General features: G+C 44.2%; 1 protein-coding gene and 1 long non-coding RNA gene across 3 annotated transcripts in view; both read right to left on the reverse strand.

Annotated features, from left to right (window-relative positions):
• The window catches only part of CCBE1 (collagen and calcium binding EGF domains 1), a 227994-nt gene that overhangs the window by 122144 nt on the left and 84854 nt on the right, over positions 1–20996 (reverse strand). The gene's annotated exons all lie outside the window — the stretch shown is intronic.
• Positions 13108–20996, reverse strand: part of LOC132023658 (uncharacterized) — an 89836-nt gene continuing 81947 nt past the window's right edge. The window contains exon 2 of the long non-coding RNA XR_009406018.1: positions 13108–14723. This is a non-coding gene — a long non-coding RNA (uncharacterized LOC132023658). The remainder of the gene's footprint in view (positions 14724–20996) is intronic.

A 20996-nucleotide genomic window follows, 5' to 3' on the forward strand; every position in this document is an offset into this window, starting at 1 on the left:
CGAATTCACTTGTGACAACAAACCTATAGGGTAACGAGTGTACATTTTCATAAATGTGACATCTGAGAGACTGAGAATATTCAAATTACAATTGGGTTTTGAAACTAGGAATGAATATCTGATACAGACGAGCACAATATGATCAATGTGGACAAAAGGTAGACCTTGAAAGTGGAGAGAATGGGGACAGAGATCAGACAACACTGGTAGAGTTTTGTACAGGTCACCCCTAAAGGCATAGTTCTCATTTTATTCATGTGCCTTCAGTCCAGATGAACTGCAGCTTTGCCAGTCATCCACAGAGTCCTAAGTTAAAAGGAGACTGAACCAGGGCACCTGCGTGGCTCAGTTGTTAAGCGTCTCCCTTTGGCTCAGGTCACAGTCCCAGGGTCCTGGGATTGAGCCCCGCATTGGGCTCCCTGCTCCTCCCTCTCCCACTCCCCCTCCTTGTGTTCTTGTTCTTGCACTGTCAAATAAATAAAATATTTAAAAAGGAAAAAAAAGTACACTGGACTCAATCCACTTTGGCCACCACAGTTCTGGTGGTAGGCGATAATGGGTAGGATCCACCCCCATCTTACAGAGCTGATTTCATCTCCCCCCACCTTTTAAAAAATATATATTAATATATGAATCACATACAATAAAATTCACCTTTTAAAGTGCGCAGTGCTGCAAGATTTTGGTCAATAATTGCCTTCTGTGATCAGGATACAGAACAGTTCCAAGCCCCTCAAATACTGACCCCAGTGCCCCTTTAGTTAGCCCCTTCCCCTCTATCCCTAAGCAACCACTGACTTGTTCTCTGTTTTCGTTACTCTTCTTCTGCAAGAATGTCACAGAAAAAAGAAATCACAGAGGAGGTCACAGCCTTTTTGTTTTTGGCTTTTTCCACTTAGCATTTGTGCTAATGGATGGATGCATTTGAAATCCATTCCCCTTCCCACATGGATGAGCAGTTCATGCCCATTCGTTGTCAAGTGTTCCAAGGTAGGGATGCACCATGGCTGCCTGCATCCCTCAGAGGAAAGGAGTCTGGCTCATTTCCAGTTTTTGAAGTTTACCCTTAGAAGCCACTATAAATATTTGCACGCACATTTTTGTGTGAGCGTAGGTTTTCATCTCACTTCGATTTAAATCTTCAGCAGTGGAGCTGCTCAGTCAAATGATGAATGTGTTTAACTTTATAAGAAAATGTCAAACTGTCTTCCAAAACTGCTCTACCACTCACACAGTTGCTTTTAAAGGAGCTTTCCCGCCACCCTCCCCCCACCCCCATACTACATGGGCTCCATATTACACTTAAACTTCCAGGGAAAGATTAGTCAGTAAATGTTTTTGTTAGTGAGTTTTCATTACAAATGTCAGTGTTGTTTTAAACGGAAAGATGTCTAACGCTTGTCAAAAACCTCAGTATTTATAATTAAGCCAAGAAACAAACGTAGCAAGGCTGTCAGGGAACAGAGGCCGGAGACTAAAAGCCACTTCTTTCTGCTTTTATTTTGTTTCTGATTCAATGTGGGATTAAACAGCTTCTGCCATGCCCCCCTGCACTCCCCCCTGCAGTGACAAGCTGTGAGTAGAGCCAGGCCCCAGTTTGGACTCCGCCATTTCCCGGCAGCTCAGCCCCCCACCTACAGCTCCTACCACAGCATTTCTGCTCCAGTCAGACAAATGGGCATCTCAGAAGGACGGAGGATTCATGCACGTCTCGCCCACAGCGCATCTTCTCCAGAGATCTGTCTGCCATCTTGTGAGGCGAGGTTGCCACGCGGGTCTATGGATGGGGTCTGCTTACCTGAAGGAGGTCTTTCTTCTGACTACACCTCTCCCTAATCCCTTCACGCTCCCTGAACTTCAGGCCAGTCACCGATGTGCCTTTTGGCACAGCACCAAGAGAAACCCTGTTGCTAAGTGTAAAGACCAGCTGGTCCACATTTTACAAAAAATCCAATTCCCCACTTTCTTCTCTCAAGTGTCTTCATAGGAGCCCGTGTTTGTGCAGAAGCGGGCGTGCCTGAGAGGATATGGCCTCCCTGGATCTGGACATGAATGGGAAAGGGGTGGCGGAGCGTGAGAGAGAAAGGCAGCAGCATGGACTGTGCACTTGGGCAAAGGCACACTTAGGGAGGGAGGGGGGTGACGGGGTCACGAGGGGCAGGGGCTCTCTGCGGGTGCTTTAAGTCTCCAGGCAACAGCTCCAGCTGGAGCTGGTTTTCCAACAAAAGCCAAGTCTGGCAGCGCAGTGGAGGCTCGAAGATTAATTTAATAAAAGAAAGCCCCCTGGAAAGACACCAGGGACCCGCTTAAGCGGTCCCTGATTGACACCACTTCTGCGGTTCCCCAAGTTCTGAACCCAAGTCATCAGAAAGTATGACCCGACATGTCTCAGATCGCGCTTGATGAAGACAGGCTCAAATTCATTTGCCGCGCAGAAAGAATTGTTAACAGGATTTGTGGATTTTTCAGAACTCTATAGGTATCTACGAATAAAGCAGCACATAAGTTACACAGAATGCAGCCTGTGCCCACCCACATATGTGTGTCTTATTGGGAAAACCCGCAAAGGAGTTGTGGTAGAGTTGTATCAAGTTAATTTTAAACAGATGTAAAGAAAAAAAAAATCAATGTGATTTATTTGAGCAAAGCGAATTGGTCACACAGGAAAAGACCCCTCTATAGGGGTGACATAGTTTAAATAGAAGATAGGACCAACGCAGGGGTCTGCACTTTGCCTCACTGACTGAAGCCTAGTCCCTGGGTGCTCAGACAGAACAGGAGAGAATTTCTATCCAATTGCTCCCAAAGTGTAAGAATCCCCTTGGGAGGAAAAAAAAAAAAGCTTGACAGGCGATTCATCATTTTTGACAACTTCTGAATCCATTCTGATGACTGGTATAGCCGTGCATTTGCTTGTTATTGGCTTCTTGAATTGTGAAACTTCACTGGAAAAGCAAGAGGAACTATAGCAGGACGAGGAAACAAGCAACAGGCGAGGGCTTCAGAGATGCGCCCACAGGACAGAGACCACACACCCAATCCCCCCTTCCCAAGAGCTGTTCCCTCAATCTGGCCTGCACACCTGAATCCCATGGGATCGGAAGGAAGGAAGGAAGGAAAAAGAGAAAGGAGAGAAGGAAGGAAGGAAGGAAGGAGGGGAGGAAGAGAGGAAAGAGGCCTGAGGACGTCTGGGTGACTCAATCAGTTAAGCATCTGCTTTCGGCTCAGGTCCTGATCCCAGGGTTCTAGGATCAAATCCCTTCATCGGGATCTTTGCTCAGAGAGAGCCTGCTTCTCCTTTAAGCCTGCCACTCTCTCTCACTCTCTCTCTGACAAGATAAAATTTAGTTTAAAATTTTTAAATTTTTTTAAAAAGCAGCAGATTCCTGGGTCCCACACTGTGAGAGGCTGACTGCAATGCTGGGCCCTGGGTGCTTCCAAAGCTCCTCACCTGCTGTTCAGCAGAGGCGGAAAACCATGGTCCGGTTCCAGCAGAAGACATTGTTAACGGACTCAACGTCACAACACTGCCTACAGCGGGCACAGTGACTCTGAGCAGTAGTCCAGAGAACCTTTGAGACTCCCCACATGGAGTGTGGCAGGGCCAAGAGAAGCAAGCGTTTGAGTACCCCCCTCAGGGAGAGCTCTCAGGGCTGGCCCGGAGCAGCAGCTGGGTTAGTCAGTCCTCCGGGATTTCAGTGATTGTTCCAGCCCAGGCGGACCTGACTTGCCCCTGTCAGGGCAGAACAGGCCTTAGGTACGCTGAGCTACCAGTGTCTGCCTTCATGGTCTGTCTCCACTAGAGCGCCTGGCCTGCTGGACACGCCAGAGAAAGCTGCCTCTGGGATCTGGTAAGAAAATCTTCCTGAAGTTCCTCTCTTTTCTGTAATTCAAGGAGAACAAGTCACATTTGATTTAAGTGGAGTTTCTTTCCTAGAGAAAACAAGGAAAGCCACCCCTGCTGAGAGTCTGAGAGGGTGAAGCCCGTCCTCGGTCTGCTACAGAGAGTCTTAGGGTGAAGACAACTGCGGACCTAATTGAGTTCAACCTTCTTACCTGGGGCATTAGGCCATGGAGTCCTAACCGTGGCAGTGACTCAGTCAAAGGGGAACAGCCTGCCTTTTCCCATCAGAGGGACAGTCCTCAATGCTAGGCACTACTCAGGGACCCGAGAACACTGGAAGAGGTCAATGTGTGTTGGCTACACTCGGGGCTTGTGTTTTTTTTTTCTTTTTTTAAATTTTTAAATTTTTTTAAGATTTATTTGAGAGAGAGTATGCACACCCTGGGGGAAACAAGGAGAGGGAGACAGAACGTCCAGCAGACCCCCTGCTGAGTGTGGCGGTGGGGGGAAGGGGCAGAGGGCTCGATCTCATGACCCTGAGAGCATGACCTGAGCTGAAGTCAGACACTTAGCCAGCTGCACCCCCGTGATTTTAATTCCCCTTTGCATGCTTCTCATTCGAAGCTGCCTGAGGGTGGGTGAGCAGAGCACCAGGGCTGTGCACTGTTTCCCTTGGTGAGTTTTACTTATTTCCTCTAACTTGAACCGCGGTTGCCAACACGTCTGAAACTGAAGCGACAACTTTTCATGCGGTGTTGAACACTGAGGAGAAGCCAAGCCGAATACACATTGACAGGAGAAATGTAAACTCGCCCAACAGGCTTCCTAGTTCTTGCAGAAAACGTTCGTGGCACATCTACTCCTGCCTCTTCAATGTCCAGCTTTGAAAAGGAAAGCCCCAGAGTGACAGACCCTGGAGACCAGGAGTAAGAGTTGTGTCCAGGGCTAAGAGACCCAGGCTTGGGACTGCCCAGGTTCACTGCAGAACAAAGCACGCTCTTGCCTCCCTGGGCACAGACTTGTACCAAGGCTGCTACCATTTTTGGTAACCTCAGGGAAAGAGGAACAGAAGGGGACTTTTCGGTCCCTCCAAGGACACCCACCACATGCGCATTCTCAGTGTCAGTCCTGCTGACATTGGGGCTGCGAGCTTCTCGCATCAGGGTGGTGGGCAGGAAGGGGAGTTGGCCTGGGCGTTGTAGGACGTTCAGCAGCATCTTTGGCCCCTACCCATTAAGACACCGACAGCGCCCACCTTCCATTGTGACAACCGGGAAGATCCCCAGATATCAGTGAAGGTCCCCACTACACAGCTGAGAGCCACTACACTCAGGGATCTTCACCCCATCAGCCGTTCCAGCCGATGTTCTGGGTCTCCTGCCCTCGTCTTATTGTCAAGAATAACCCTCCCTGTCATGTTGGCTAAAGATGCAAGGAGAGGGTGAGAAAAACCAGGGGTTACCACCTGACCCTCAAGGCACCTCTGAGGTTCAGGGCTCCCCCTCCTATCACAAAACCACGGTGCCACTCACCCGGCCTGCCTCGGTTCCCACACTGGGACAGCGCCTGCGTCCCCATCAGGAGGAAGCCTGCAGGTTTTTTAAGGTCTGAGTCAAGAGCAGCTGCCCCATGAGGCCTTTCCTTCTCCATCTCTTCCTCCTTCACTTTCTTATACTTTTCTGAACTCATTCCCGTGAAGAACAGTAAAGAAATGAACCTGCATTGTGACCCAGTACAGTGCAGGCTCCACTGATTTCTTCTTTTTTTTTTTTTTTTTTTAAAGATCTCGAGGTGTTAGAACCCAGGTTATGTTCTCGAAGCCTGAGACTTTATTCAGCTGAGCAGGTACTGGCTTTATTTTAACCACCAGATGATGTTGAATGCCAAATACTTGTTAAGAAAAGGCTGGAATTTAGGGGCGCCTGGGTGGCTCAGTGGTTTAAGCCTCTGCCTTCGGCTCAGGTCATGATCTCATGGGGCCCACATGGGGCTCTCTGCTCAGCAGGGAGCCTGCTTCCCCCGCCCTCTCTGCCTACTTGTTATCTCTACCTGATACATTTTTAAAAATCTTTTAAAAAAAAGAGAAAAGGCTGGAATTTGAATGTGCTATGTGCAAACAGACCTTGAGTGTGTCTGAAAGCACTCAGGGGAGCTTGGGACAAGAGGGACTCTTGGCTTTGGAAGTCATGTCCTTCCTCTCGGACCCCTGTGCACCTTGGGGTACGAAGCTGGGGGGGGCACGTGTTGGCCTGCGGCGGGGTGCCACCAGCCCTTGCCCACCAAGCGTGGCCACCAGCACTGTAGTCCAATGTCTTCACACCCTCGCCCTGGACCCAGGACTCTCTTTAGGCTCAGGAAGAAAAAGAACATGCTTTTACAACCTGGTAAAAAATAAAGTTGCTAGCTGTAAAGTACTTATGTGTTTTCACGAAGGAAAAAGGTCAAGTTTATATGAACCATTTTTAGACTAAATTCTAACATGGGGTTAGAACTCAGCAACACCTCAACACCTCCACATGGGTGAGTTCTCCCAATTAAATATCTTCACTAAACGGAAATGTGCACTTTCAGCTGAGTTCTCGTGAAAAAATAAAACATTGTCAGAACTTCAAGGCAACTTTCTAGCTCTCCATTTTAATGTTTACTACTTCTGGATTTTCTTCCATATGTAACCAAACCTTGTCTCCTGTGGTGGGGAGGGCAAAACTGCCCCCAGATGAAAATCTCATGATAACAAGAACACGCTCTCTTCTTTGCTTTGGTTTTTCATTATCCAAACAGCCAATGTCCTTTTCCTAAAGAGCCATGTGACAGCTTTCCCTTAGGATTTATTGCTGGGGGAAAAGTTTCTCCCTAGAGACAAGAGCCAAAAGCTTTGCTCCCGCACTGTGCTTTGTGCGTTTTGGACTATGGAGTCAAACTGGAGATCTTCCCACACAAGGGCCATCCTTTGGTCCTAAGGGTGTGTGACTGGTGTCGTGATCCTTTGGAACTTTCAACAAATTCTGGGCCTTTTGCATGTAGCCCGAGAGAACGCACTCAAAACACAACTTTGATTTGGTCACTCGCCTGCGTGAGCTCAGTAGTGGCTTCCCATCACCGCACAAGATCCAAATAACACACGCGTCCTGCCCTCTGCCTGTCTCAAAAAGACGCACTGTGGACCGTGTCTTTCCTGGCCGTCCGCATGTGAGCCACACTGGTCTTCTTCCAGCTTCTCCAGTGGGCCACATTCCTTCTTGCCACATGGCATTTCAACACGCTATCCCCCGAACACGGACTGCTCCTACTCACCCTTCATGTCTCCTAAAAGTTACCTCCTCCAGGAGGCCTTCTTGGACGCCTACTCCTCTCCTAAGGGACCCAGGTCTTTCTCATCAACACACTCACCCGCACCACATAATCACCTTCCTAGCACTTCCCCCAGCAGCAACTTTGCATTTCCTCCAGGATTATTTGGGTATTATTTGTCCTGAGGCTTCACCCTCCTGAAAGCAGGGGGCCACAGCAACCACGTTGAGAGCAAGGATTGTGCTGGGTTTGCCACTATCAAGCCCCCAACACCAAGGCTACTATGAAACCCCCAACCCCAAGGTCAGAGCAAACACATCAAAGCAGCTCAGGAAGGACCTGGGGGATAAGCAGAACTGAAAGCACTCAGGGGAGCTTGGGACAAGAGGGACTCTTGGCTTTGGAAGTCATGTCCTTCCTCTCGGACCCCTGTGCACCTTGGGGTACGAAGCTGGGGGGGGCACGTGTTGGCCTGCGGGGGGGATAAGCGAACTCTGAGCCAAATCCATGATGACCTGCACAGCGCTGGCCTCAGATGCCTCAAATACTAGCTTCTCCTCTCAGAGGTGGAAACGTGGCAAACATCTTACACTGTTAAATATCAGCAAAACAACTTTTTTTTTAAGCTTTCACAAGCCCACGTGGAGGTAGAATTGCAGACCCTGAAGATGCCTGGCCCCCTGATCTCCACTCCTCGCTGTGTGCGTCAGGCTCTCACCGTTTTTCTCAGTCTGTACCAACAGCTGCGCCGCACGTGTGGGCAGGGACACACTCCAGAACCGGCGGCAAGCGGAGCCGCTTAGTGAGAGCAGCATGTACTGGTTCATTCCATCCTTTAACTGTGCACCTGCCCTTCAACCACTACTTTCTAAGTAGCTGTGTTTTTACAATGTGTACATTTTTAATTTTAAATAAAAATTTTAATAAACTGGATTTGAAGTGTGTGAGATTTTAAGTGTGAAATAAAATCTTAGGTAAAAGTAGTAAACTTCAGGCCTTAAAAATATCTGCTACAAAACTGATACTAAAATGGAAGAAATTCTGTCTCTCAGTAGTGACCTTTGAGTAATAATTTGACTTAAAATTCGATGTGCCATTTTCTATCTACAAGTGGCACACAGGAACTAATTTCATGGGGGAAAGGAAGTGCTCCGTTTAACTTTGGGGCAATGTCCTACTTCAATTCTTAAAGGTTTCTCATCTGTTCTGAGTCCAATAAAGAATCGGGAGGTTTAAAAAAGAAAAGTCATGTGATAACTGTTGGTAAGAGGGAGGGAGCTCTGAATTACATTGTTCCTTTCATTTCAATCACGCAGGGAGGCTAGATAGCACATAAATACTTGGGCGGTGGGGGAATCCAACCTACACAGGCACACTCGAAAGCAATAAGGAAAATCTCCATGTCTGGTAAGAAAAAATGCAGTGGTGAGTGGTTGAAACCCTCTGGTCTCTGGATTTAGGAAATTCAGCCAAACAGCCCTCATGAGCACGTTTTGGGACAAACCAGAACCAAGTTCCCTCGGAGGGTAGTGGAGTTAGGATCTGGCTGCTGTTAGGCCTCAGATACTTCTGCACCGGCTCCTAGACACGTTCAGAAACATAATGCTCTCCGATGGTCAAGGAGGAAAGCGCTTCAGCCACATGAGAGCGAGCCTGCCAGACCCAAAAGTTTGCCCAGCATCCAGAAGGATCGCTGTGAATGACAAACCCCACACTTCAGTGTGAGACCCCTCTGTTGCTCTGCAGCCTTAGCAGACAGGCTGGGACACACAGAAGCGTACGAGAGGGACTCATAGGACACGTAGAGTGCTGAGCAGGAAACTCAGTAACAAACACGTGGCAGACTCACAAATAGGAGAACTCACTGAAAAAACCTGATGAAAGAGAAATAGGGAAGCGGCCTAAAAAGGACTTCAAAAAATATCCTTTAAAGAGAAGAAGGAGGGCACCTGGGTGGTTCAGGTCATGATCTTAAGGGTCCTGGATGGAGTCCACCCCCCCCCCCCCCAAATCAGGCTCCTGCTCTGCGGGGAGTCTACCTCTTCCTCTGCCCCTCCCCCAAGCTGGAGTCCCTCCCACCCACCTCAAATAAATAAAATCTTAAAAAAAAAAAATAAAGAGAAGAAGGAATAGCAAACTTCCAGTGAGTCTGGAGATTAGGGGGAAAAGAGGGTATGAGACCAAGCCAAGTGCAAACATGAACATTAAAATCTTAAAAAAAAAATTTTTCATCAAAGAAAAACTGGTGATTTTGAAAAAAGAATTGAAAACAGCTTAACTGCCAGATTCTACCAACTATGGACTGAATAATTCCAATTTTGTAAGCTCTGAGAGACAAGATGTACTTCCTAATTCACTTTATAAACCTTAAAACCCAGTTTAAAAAAGATATGAGAAAGGATGCTAATCTCAATCATGAACCTCAATGTAAAAATCCTAAACAAATATTAGCATTCCTAACCTAGCAACAAATACAAAATAGTGCATTATAACCAGTTTGGGAGTATTTCAGGAAGAGGAGTTTGCCTTAACACTAATAAGAATGAATATAGTTTGCTACATAAAGAAAAAAAATCATAATCATAGTGGACGCCAAAAAAGCATGTGCTAACATTCAAACACCCGTGTATGATAAAACCTTTCAACAAACTAGGAATTGAAAAGAATTGCTTTTACTAATGTGATTGTTTCAGTCAGGATGGGATATGCTACAGTAACAAGCCCAAAATTTTCACTCCATAATATATAAAAGTATTATCAAGTATACCATCTATAGGAAGCATCTCGAGGTAGCTCTCTTCCAGGTGAGATTTATAAATAAAACATGTGAAGATTCAAGAAACAAAACTTGCATTAATCATTGATAGGATTACAAAACAAAATCCAAAAGAACCTTCAGATAAATTTCTAGCATAGGAATTTATTAAGTTTGCTGGATACCTGTTTATGATTGAAACCAATTTTACTTTATAAAGAGATCACCAATGAAAATACTTTAAAAAGAGACCATTTTAATAACATTAAAAGTAACTAGCAAAAAGTTGAAGGATTCTACAATACAAGATTTTGAGATACACTGAAGAAGGCCAAAAGAAACAGCCTCAGAGTAAAGAAGTAGAAGATTAATAAAGACATCAGTTCTCAAATTCATCTACAGATTTAATGAAATCCTAATAGCTTTTTTTGGTGGAATTTGACACTGGTCCGAAAATTTACGTAGACTTTGAAAGGGCCAAGAACAGCTGAGATTAACTTCTGAGGTGTGCCATATATAGTGAATTCTGTAATTTGCATTCATCTACATGTCCAGCCTGATTACTTTCTACGCAGGTAGAACTTGTGTAACTACTACTCACATTAAGATGTAAAGATTTCGAGCACCATCAATAAGGTTCCCTCATGCCCCTACCAGGTTACAATCCCCCACTGAGAGGCAACCACTCTTCCGACTTCTGGCACTCCCGATTAGCTTTGTCTCATCTTGCTCATGTAACTGGAACCAAAGAAAACATTCCCTTTCTAACCAGTTTGAAACATGTGAAGAGGAGGCAATTATTCTGTCAGATAGCAAGAAGTCCTCCTCTGCCCAGCTCCGATGTGCACCTCTTGCTAAGATCCCACAGAACATGGCGCCTCTCACGATGGGAAAGCAATGGCCACAGGCGGCTTCTCAGCACCAGGCTGAGGTGCTAGGCGATCAGCAGTGCCCCGCATCTGTTAGCTTCCTGCAGCTCCTCTTCAAGCAACTGCTCAGGGAAGGCCACCTGTGAGGCCCCTCAGAAATGCCTCCCTGACATCTCAGGAGACTTTGCAGCAGAGTGTTGCTGGCAAGGAACGTCTCCACAGGTGGCTTCCCCACCACCTCCTTGGGTAGTTTTGCAGTGATTTTCAAGGTATGGTGCTTCCTGATAGAGGAAGGGGCCAGCATCTCAGAGGGAGTATTGCCAGCAAATTCCACTGGCACAGGATCTTGGCAATTTCTGCCACCATACACAGCAGTGCCCATATCATTAAGGTCTGGGTCTCACCACAGAGGAGCCCTGGAGATTGGGTACAGGGAGAGGGGCTCTCTTCCAGGGGCTTTATCTCAGTCTTAGGGGTAGTAGCTACTCCCTATATTGTCAATTCACAAACTTACATGAAAGGTTTAATTGCCTAGAAAAAGCAGTTTATCAATACAGACCACCTTACTGATAAAAGTTTAAACGGACCAATCTCATGTAAGAAATAAAGTTACCCCCTCATAAAGTAGTTTTACTAAGGTTTTTTACTAAACCATTGAAGACCAATGTTAGATAAATAGATAAATAGCCTATCACTGATGGCACCAAAAAAGACTATTACAAGACTATCACATAAGAATATAGATATAACATTCAAAAGACAATAGCAAATAGAATCTAATGTCTCATTTAAAAAAAATGGATCGCGACCATTTTTAAGAAATCCCAACTGGGGGGCACCTCGGTGGCTCAGTGGGTTGAGGCCTCTGCCTTCGGCTCGGGCCACGATCTCAGGGTCCTGGGATCGAGCCCCATATTGGGCTCTCTGCTCAACAGGGAGCCTGCTTCTCCCTTTCTCTCTGCCCGCTTTTCTGCCTACTTGTGCTCTCTCTCTGTCAAATAAATAAATAAAAAAAAAGAAATCCCAACTGGGATATACTTAAGCAACGCATGTTAAATTGCAGAAAATGCATCAATAAACCTATCTTATTAACAGATCTAGGAAAAACCATAAAATTAGTTCAATAGCACTAAAAAAAAGTTGATAAAATTCAACACCCATTTCTGTTTTAAACACACACACACACACACACAGGTGTGCACATGCATGCACGCGTGCTCAAGAAAATAGTAATTTGTGGATCTATAACTTTAGTCCTAAAATCAGCACCTTAAGTAACTTATTCACCTTTCTAAATTGAGTGACATCAGAGGCATTTGCACCACAGTCAGGAACAAAATACAGATGCTCCTTGCACTACTAAACATGAGCATCATTTTATCTAGCCATAAAATTGGAAAATAAATAAAACTACCCCTATGTGCAGATGATAGGGTAGTATACTTAGAAAAAATAAAACAATTTTAAAGATCTCCACAGTAAAAGAATTTAGTAAGGTGGCACATGACCTAGCAGCATAGGAGACAAAATACTTGGGAATCAGCATAACAAGAAATTAGCAAAGCCTAGATAAAGATTATTTTTAAACACTCTTGGAAGATAAAGAAGTCATAGGATGACTCAACATTATAAATCTGTCAGTTCTCCCTAAATTAATTTATAAATTCTAATAAAATTACCAATTTCAATAAAAATATGAACTTCTTGGTTTTTATGGCACTAGACAAGAGGATACTAAAGTTTATATGGAAAGACAAACATGTAAAAATAGTTAAGAAAACAATAAAAAAGAAAAGCTCGAGCCAGGGGAAAAAAATGAGGCATCTCAAATCGCTGGGATAAAGATGCACTTAATAATAAATTGTGCTAGGACAACTGGATAGCTGTTTGCAGAAAAAATCAGATCCAGATTTCAATCCACACAAGAGAATCAACTTTAAATGAATCTTGATGTAAGGCAAGAACCGAAACAAAAGTGCTACAAGAAAACATGTGAGTGGGGCGTCTGAATGGCTCGGTTGGTTCAGTGTCTGCCTTTGGCTCAGGTCACGATCTCCAGGTCCTGGAATCAATCACGCACCACGTCAGGTTGCCTGCTCAGTGGGGAGTCTGCTTCTCCTTCCATCTCTACCCCTCTCCCAATTATGCGCACATGCTCTCACGCCCTCTCAAATAAAATCTTATGAAAAAAGGAAACATGGTGGAAATGCCTCTTTAAAGAGCAAGAAGCAGCCAATTTGAAGGAAATTCCACATGCCATACTTAGAAAACTGATAAATTTGACTATATAAAAATAAACCTTTGCATCATGAGCTATACCATAAGTCAAATGACAAGCTGGCAGAAAATGCTTGTAATGCAAGCCAACTAAAAGGCTGACATTTATTTATTTTAATATGCATTTTTGTATATTACATGTAATTGCATATTGAATCTATTTTTTGCACATACATTTTTTTTAATGGGGGATGAGACAAAAGCCCAACAGAAATACACAGTTAAGACCTAAAAATGGGTGTTTAAACATATTAGATGAAGTCCAGGTTTACCCATAAGAAAAGAAATTTAAAATTACCCTAAGATATCATCTTTTATCTATTATATTAGTAAAAATTAAAAAGCTTGAAAACACTGCTGTTGAGGCTCAAAGACACAGGTGTGCTCAGAAAGAGCCGGTGGGCAGGCAAACGGGTACACACCTCATGGAGGGGAGTCAGGTAATACTTCAGCAGCCAACAGATAAAACCCTACAAAGGCATTTACTGCTGGACGTTGGCAATCTCACCTTTAGGAATTTGAGTCTCAAAGTCAAATATGTGGACACGAGTCTATTTATTCTTGGCGGGACAATGTGTAACTACAGAATAACAGGGAAAGTACCCACATAAAAGAGACACGTTGAACAAACCACGGTAGATCCACGCAATGGATATTCTGCTGCTGAAGAAGAAAATGAAGATCGCTGTGAACCGACATGGAGGGAGACCCCCACAAAATACTGCTAAGTGAAGAAAGTAAAGTGCCTGAGAACGTAGGTCATATGTCAACTTTAGTACAAACGATAAAAAGGGGATGATTCTATGTATTTCTATATACATGTATCTATTTTTTGCTAACAAACGTAAAATAAATGAGTGAGGTTATGGGGTAAAAATGGAGCCGATGGATTAGTGGAGGGAATGGTGCTTCTGAGAAATATCTTTTGTGTAGCTTCGCCTTCTGGAAATGGGTTAATGTTCCACATCCTCCCTCAAAACCTGCCTTAATAAGGATGAGTGCTCAGTCCCGCAAAACCCAGATCATGGAAAACTCTACAGACCAAAGGGCCCAGGATTTCAACAACAACTGTTAACGAAAAGAAAGATTTAAGAAGATTTTAAAGGATATTTGAATTGTAAATGGGAAAACCATAGACTTGAGGGAAGCCCGTGCTTCCGATGGGCCACAGAACTGTAGAGAAATTCAAGGAAGAGTTCGGAGAGTAGCTGCTTCCGGAGGGAGGGGAGGCTAGTGTTTTAGGACATGGTATGTGGATCGACTGTTAACTGGGTATTTTTCTTTTTTTTTTTGACCCAGCTGATGACTACCAAGATGTCCGCCTTACGTCAAGCTGCACGGTTGTTTCGAGTGGTATTCTATTTCCGTATTTCATGTTATGATACAAAACTTTTCAAGAAGAGACTAAGTGCCTGGCCGTTTCTCCACAGTCGGTGTCCTGCTCCTCTGAAGACCTCCTTACATCTTCAGCAATTTTCTACTGGAGTCAGTACAATTCTCGAACATTCCTTCCATTAGCTGGTACAGAATCAGAGAACATACTCTCATTTTCAGATTAGCTGAAGGAACACCGAAGAGACTAAGTACCACCAACAGTAACTTCGGTAATGCATGCGGGTACCCACTGTAAATGCTCTGTTGTGGTTCGTTCTTTCAGCTGTTTTGGATTATCCGCATGGCTATCCTCCTGCAGAGCACAGACAATTAAAAAAAAAATGAAAATTCAATTCCTTTCCTTAAGAAGAGGCCTAATGTTCTTACAAAGGACAAGGTCTGAAATTCTGTGAACTTGCTGGACACGTCTATGAGCTTCATTATCCTGGCTGCAGGCAGTTTTGGCGTGACTATGCCCAAAATTCTTGATTTATGCTGACATCTGAACATTTAAAACATTTTGTGGATCAGATGGGTCATTCCATTTTCTGAGGACCTTCCATAGCAGCTGTACCAATTTATAATAATTCCACCAACAGGGCACAAGGGTTCCCTTTTCTCTAAGCATTTGTTATCTCTTATCTTTTGGATGGTGGCCATTCTAACAGGTGTGAGGTGATCATTCACTGTGGTTTTAATTGGGATTTCCCTAATGAGTAGGTTGCTGAGTGCCTTTTCATGCACCCGAGGATCTGGCAATTCCACTTTTGGGAATATATCCAAAGGAACAAAACCACTAATGAAAAACACCTCTGCACTCCCACATTCATTACAACATTATTTACAAGAGGCAAGACAGGTAGTGTGTCGGTAGATGAATGGATAAAGTAGCTGTGATCGGTGTATACATGCACACGGGAATATTATTCAGCCATAAAAAATGGGGAAATCCTACCATTTGTGACCCTAACGGATGGACCCTAAAGGCACAATGCTAAGCGAAATAAGTTACAGAAAGGCAAAGACCATATGAACTCAAATATATGCAAAATCTTTAAAAAAAAAATCTTTTTCTGTGATACTTCACAGAAAAAGAAATCAGACATGGTTACCAGAGGCAGAGGGGGAACAGAGGGGCAACTGGAGGAAGGTGGTCAAAAGGCAAAAATTTCAGGGCACCTGGGTGGCTCAGTGGGTTAAATCCTCTGCCTTCGGCTCAGGTTATGATCCTGGGGTCCTGGGATCGAGCCCTGCTTTGGGCTCTCTGCTCAGCAGGGAGCCTGCTTCCCTTCCTCTCTCTGCCTGCCTCTCTGCCTACCTGTGATCTCTGTCTGTCAAATGGGTAAATAAAGTCTTAAAAAAAAAAAGGAAAAAATTTCCAGTTATAAGATATACAAGAACTTCCAGTCCTAAGACATTTATAAAAAGTACAACATGAGTACAGCTAACACTGCTGTGTGATATACAGTAAAGTTGTTAGAGTTAAGTTACCATGAGGGAAAAAAATTTACTGTACTTACAGGAGATAACAGATATTAGCTAAACCTATAATTAGTTCACAGTATATGTATATCAAATGATCACACGGCACACCTTAAAGTTATGCAGGGATGTGTTCACTTACTTCTGACAACTAGAACACACTGGTGAGACAGGAGGAGCTGGTGTTCCAGGACCACGAAGTTTCAGGTGGGGGAGACGGAGTAAGTGCTGGAGACAGATGGTGGCGATGGTCGCACAAGGGTGTGAACATATTAATTTGATACTCAACTGTCCACTGGAGATGGTTAAGATGGTAAATTTTAGCCTATATGTATTTTACCACGATTCTTTTTTTATGAAGCAAAAGACAGGTGGGCTACTCTTGAGCAAAACAAAATTCTTTTGTCAAGTTAATTGTTCTGTTGAGAAAGTCTTAAGTTTCTCCTCAAAGGGGAATGGACCTTTACATAGATTCGCATAGATTTACATAGATTTGCATAGATTTTCAGAGAAAGGATGTACTCCTCTCCCAACAGGAAACATCACTAAGTCATAAATTTTCCAAAACAAGCTACCCTAATCTATCCACCCATATAGGCAATGATCAAGTTCTGGGGGACAACCATAATATTTCAGTATGATTGGACAAGAGAAAGATTTCCATTTACTACCAAGAAAATACAAATGAAATATTTCTGCCTCCGATTTTCTGTCTCCGACTTTGGGACAATGGGATAGCACAGGAAAGTGAAACTGGGCTAACTACAACTCTCGGCGTCCACATGGATATCGCAATCTAGTGTTCAGTGAAAAAACATCAAATTTATATGAAACTTAACATGAAAAATCATACTATATTTCACGTAGGGGATACACATGTAAGTAATCAAAGTATAGGAGATACATCACACCATGAACACTAAGTTTGAGATTGTGGCTCAGTGTGGCGGGAATAGGGGGCTGACATCAGGGAGGGGTGACCAAAGGCTGTGTTCACTACTGAAATACTTCGTATCTTAACCTAAGTGTTAGAAGGGCCTTTACTGTATGTGTTACAGGAAGGCAGGGGCAGAGGGAGAGGAAGAGAATGACAAGCAGACTCCCTGCCGAGTGTGGAGCCTGACACAGGGCTCCATCCCACAACCCTGGGATCATGGCCTGAGCCGAAACCAACAGTCAGAAGCTTAACCGACTGAGCCACCCAGGCGCCCCAGACAAGCAGTGATATTTTTAGTCTCCATAGTTTCAGCCTTTAGAATGTTAGGTCGTTGGAGTAGTATAGTATGTAGTGTTTACAAATTGACTTCTCTCACTTAGTAATTTATGCATTTAAGGTTTCTCGATGTTTTTCCTGGCTTGATTGTTCATTTCTCTTCAGCACTGAATATTATCCCATTGTCTGGATGGACCACAGTTTACTTGCCCGTTCACCTACTGAAGAACATCTCGATTGCTTCCAAGTTTAGGCAACTCTGAGGGAAGTTTCTTTCTTTCTTTTTTTTTTTTTTTTTAGTTTTTATTCATCTATTTTGACAGAGGAGAGAAAGAGAGATCACAAGCAGGCAGAGAGGAAGGCAGAGAGAGAGCGGGGGAAGCAGGCTCCCTGCTGAGCAGAGAGCCCGATGCGGGGCTTGATCGCAGGATCCTGAGATCATGGCCCGAGCCAAAGGCAGAGGCTTAACCCACTGAGACACCCAGGCACCCCCTGAATGAAGCTTCTATAAACATCTGCAGGTTTGTCCCCCCACCCCCCAAGTCCTTTGGAGCATATTTAGTTTTGTAAAAAAAACTACGAAGTGGTCCTCCAAGGCTGCCCTGCCATTTTGGATTCCGCCAGCAACGAAGGAGAGCTCCTGGTTCTCCCAACCACTGCCAGCATTTGGCAATGTTGCTATTGTGGGTTGTCACCATTCTAATAGGTGTGCTATTGCAGCCGGTTGTTCTTTTGAGACCTATTTTCTTTTCCTCAGTTACCTCAACTGAGAAATGGAAACAATTGTAGAACCAACCTTGTTGCGTCATTATGAGGATTAACTATAACAAAGCAAGAAAAATCACTTAGCACTGAGCCTGCTCATTGTAAATTCTCAGACGTTTTATATTTTTATCACCAGCTGAGTTCCTTCAGAAACGAAGCTAAGTTCCCTTGCCCAAAAGTATCTTTCCAACTCTCATGCCTGCATTGCCTTAACTTCCTACCACTGGTGACGGCTCTTAGCTCTCAAATTTTATAGCATTAAAAAGTAGTTTGAAAAGCAAATGTGTGTATAAATACAGCGTAAAACAATTCTGTTTTCCTATTGAATGTATCAGTTCTTTGGCAGGAGAACCAAAAGTTCTGGAAAAGAAGCCGGACTAGTACCTCCTCATACCAAGATGAAGGCATTTAGGTCCTATCAGTGGGATCCCACAGTGGTGGCCCTCCCCACGGACTACCCCAAAGGCTCTGCCACTTCCAAGAAATGACTGAAAAGTGAAATTAAGTGACTAAAAATTGAAATTAAGGTGTAAAAATAATTGTTATAGATTTCCTAGAAATATTATCCATTAAAACCTACATAATTTAAAAATGTCTATATGGAATTGGTAATGGCTATTCTGTGGGACTTTAATTTTATACCAGATCCCCATGTGGGTCTTTGTTTGTTTACATAAATGGTAAAAGAATGGGGTACATGAAAGTTCTGAATATAGTGGCTGTTTGTCCTATAACTTTCCATTTCCATAAGGGAAGCAAAGTCTCTTCCTCAAAGGGACAACTTGATACATTTCAGTGATTTACAATAAAGAAGTTGGAGGGAAAGGAAAGAAGCGTGGCCAGAAAGTCCAAACGTCAGGGTCCATGATCCTGACTCCAGGCCAGCTGAGAACAGATCACGACGACAGAAAACTTTTTAAAAGAACTTCTCCAAGTAATTGTTTTTCTTGTTTAAATAGTACAAATTAGGTGTGCATGGAAATATTTAAAGGAGTTGACCTGTTTTGAAATATTTCAATATCTGCACCATTTGCATGAGTATTAGGTGGCTAATACTTCAGAAACATGCTAGATCTAAGTTGACAGGAAATCACTCTTGGCTGTAACATACGACAAGAGGGAAGAAAGCTCTAATAAGCAGCAAACAATTTCAGTTTACAACAGAAACTAAGCTCCTATGTCTGACGGCCCCTCTGAGCCCAGATTCTCACAGCTGACAGGTGGAGAGCTCACACCGCATCCTGTTTCGTACTACTGAGACAACAGTGGTTCACAGAAGACGTTGCCACTTGTCCGGTCACGTATGCTGAAGTCTGCGTGGGAGTCCACCATCAGTCAGAGCGGTGCTATTTGTTTGGCTAAAACAGGACTCCTCTGGAAACAAAGCCATGGGTTTGACATTTAAGGAGGCCACCTAGTCTGGGGGGCAGGGTGGGTGGGTAAAACCTCTTACACAGCAAAAGGACACACACCCTGTTAAAGCTCAGAAACCTAAGCTGGGCATCACAAAGCGGCAGGAACGGGTGTAGACGCCCAGTGCAAAAGGGTCAACACAACAAGAAACATTCTGGATATGTTAATCATCTTCAAGAAAAGAACAGCAGTACATTTTATCCAATTGTTAAAGGCTTTAAAGTTCATGTGATGTCTTTAGATGGCCACAGTTCTAGGAATAAAATCATAGTCCAGCCAGTGGTCAAGAACTTGGGTTCTGGAGTCAAACTGGCGGGTTTAAACTTCAGAGTTCTCGCTAGCTGGGTGAAGAGAGACAAGTTACATAATCCCACATCATTTCCGCAACTTTAGACTCAGGATCATCAAAGTTCCTATTTTATGAGGTTTTTAAGATTAGAGGAGATAATCCATATAATATGGCAGGGCATGTAAGTGTTCCGTTAGTATTAACTACCATTCAATGTAATGTGGAGTCAGAAAAAGAACAGGTAGGGAAGAACACGGTTTCAGGGGGAAGGAGGCATTTTCTGGAATATTCATAGAGCAAAACATATATATAGTATAAGAGTATATTATAGTATAGTACTATAGTACAATATTATAGTATAGTACTATAGTATAACCATATAACATTAGCATATATATAGATATAAAGTAAATTTTATTTATAGTATACTATGTAACCCTTACAGCAATTCCATGAGGTCTTATTACTATCCATTTAAAGGCAAGAGACCTGATCTTCAGAGAAGACAGGTTCCCAATGTCCCACAACTAGCAAGTCGAGGAGTGGGGATATGAACCCAAGTCTGACTTCCAAGTCCATAATAGATCCATTGTCACTGTATTTCATTAGGAAATGTCCAGAAGGGCACAGGTATATACACCCAGAAGGGACTTTAAAAGCCTTGCTAGCTCATCTCCATCTCTCCATAGACTTCATTCAAGCACCTTAGAAATAAGGTCTCTGTACTTTTCTTCTAGATTGGTGAGACAGAACCTATTTTGGAACCTCTCAAGAAACGCAACTTGGTCTGAATGTCAAGGTGACGGAGGAAGAAGTGCAAGAAGAAACCAGAGAAAGGGAAGACAAAGGCAGAATGGAAATCGAGGTTAGAGACCCCGATGGACACACACGGTGCTGCTTGCTCAGTAATCATGCCCCCGTCTCCCAGGAACAGCACTGCCCAGTAGGGATCACGGAAGATCAGCAGACACCACACTAGCTAGTCCCAGCAGAAAGGGGGTGAATTACCGGGTATTAAGTGATTTACAAGGCCTGGTCTAGTAGGCTCTAGGTCAAGCAGTCGAAAAAAGTCCCTTACCCCACAGAAGGGCGCTGCCTCTGCCAGGATCCAGAGAGTAGCCCACCCCTGTGGGACGCCACCACGTTCTGAAGCTGCTGAATAACACTGCCACAGACATGCTCCAACCCAGCCAAGCGGCTGCTTATTTACCTGTTGAGTACCAGCGACTGGCCAGACCTAATTCCCAGCAAGAGCCCAGGCGCAAGCAGCGAGGGAATGCTGTTTCTAGATCTCCACCGTCTGAAGTGTGCGGAGGCACACAGGGTGGTGGCTGGAAGGGCCGTTGAGGTCACCTCCTCACAGCACTGCCTCTGCATCCCAGTTCTCTTCGCACGACCACAGTTTAGCTACGTGGCTGAGGTAG

The sequence above is a fragment of the Mustela nigripes genome, chromosome 8 (assembly GCF_022355385.1).
Source record: "Mustela nigripes isolate SB6536 chromosome 8, MUSNIG.SB6536, whole genome shotgun sequence".
Taxonomy (NCBI): Eukaryota; Metazoa; Chordata; class Mammalia; order Carnivora; family Mustelidae; genus Mustela; species Mustela nigripes.